This window comes from Bos mutus, chromosome 1 (assembly GCF_027580195.1).
Source record: "Bos mutus isolate GX-2022 chromosome 1, NWIPB_WYAK_1.1, whole genome shotgun sequence".
Lineage (NCBI taxonomy): Eukaryota > Metazoa > Chordata > Mammalia > Artiodactyla > Bovidae > Bos > Bos mutus.
The window spans coordinates 138,933,748-138,934,990 of record NC_091617.1 but is presented as its reverse complement, the minus strand read 5'-3'; positions in this window follow the sequence as shown (position 1 = coordinate 138,934,990).

Here is a 1,243-nt window from a genome sequence, read left to right as displayed (position 1 = left end):
AAGAGTCTTCTCCAACACCACAGTTCAAAAGCATCAATTCTTCAGCCCTCAGCTTTCTCTAGAGTCCAACTCACATCCATACATGACAATTGGAAAAACCATAGCCTTGACTAGATGGACCTTTGTTGGCAAAGTAATGTCTCTGCTTTTGAATATGCTGTCTAGGTTGGTCATAACTTTCCTTCTAAGGAGCAAGTGTCTTTTAATCTCATGGCTGCAATCACCATCTGCAATGATTTTGGAGCCCCCAAAAATCAGCCACTGTTTCCCCATCTATTTGCCATGAAGTGATGGGACCAGATGCTATGATCTTCATTTTCTGAATGTTGAGCTTTAAGCCAGCTTTTCCACTCTCCTCTTTCACTTTCATCAAGAGGTTCTTCAGTTCTTCTTCACTTTCTGCCGTAAGGGTGGTGTCATCTGCATATCTGAGGTTATTGATATTTCTCCCAGCAATCTTGACTCTAGCTTGTGCTTCTTCCAGCCCAACCTTTCTCATGATGTACTCTGCATATAGCTTAAATAAGCAGAGTGATGATATACAGCCTTGACGTACTCCTTTTCCTATTTGGAACCAGTCTGTTGTTCCACGTCCAGTTCTAACTGTTGCTTCCTGACCTGCATATAGGTTTCTCAAGAGGCAAGTCAGGTGGTCTGGTATTCCCACCTCTTTCAGAATTTTCCACAGTTTATTGTGACCCACACAGTCAAAGTCTTTGGCATAGTCAATAAAGCAGAAATAGATGTTTTTCCGGAACTCTTTTGCTTTTTTGATGATCCAGCAGATGTTGGCAATATGATCTCTGGTTCCTCTGCCTTTTCTAAAACCAGCTTGAACATCTGAAAGTTCACAATTCACATATTGCTGAAGCCTGGCTTGGAGAACTTTGATCATTACTTTACTAGCGTGTGAGATGAGTACAATTGTGTGGTATTTTGAGCATTCTTTGGCATTGCCTTTCTTTAGGATTGGAATGAAAACTGACCTTTTCCAGTCCTGTGGCCACTGCTGAGTTTTCCAGATGTGCTGGCATATTGAGTGCAGCACTTTCACAGCATCATCTTTCAGGATTTGGAATAGCTCAACTGGAATTCCATCACCTCCACTAGCTTTGTTCGTAGTGATGCTTCCTAAGGCCCACTTGACCTCACATTCCAGGATGTCTGGCTCTAGGTGAGTAATCACACCATCATAGTTATCTGGGTCATGAAGATCTTTTTTGTATAGTTCTTCTGTGTATTC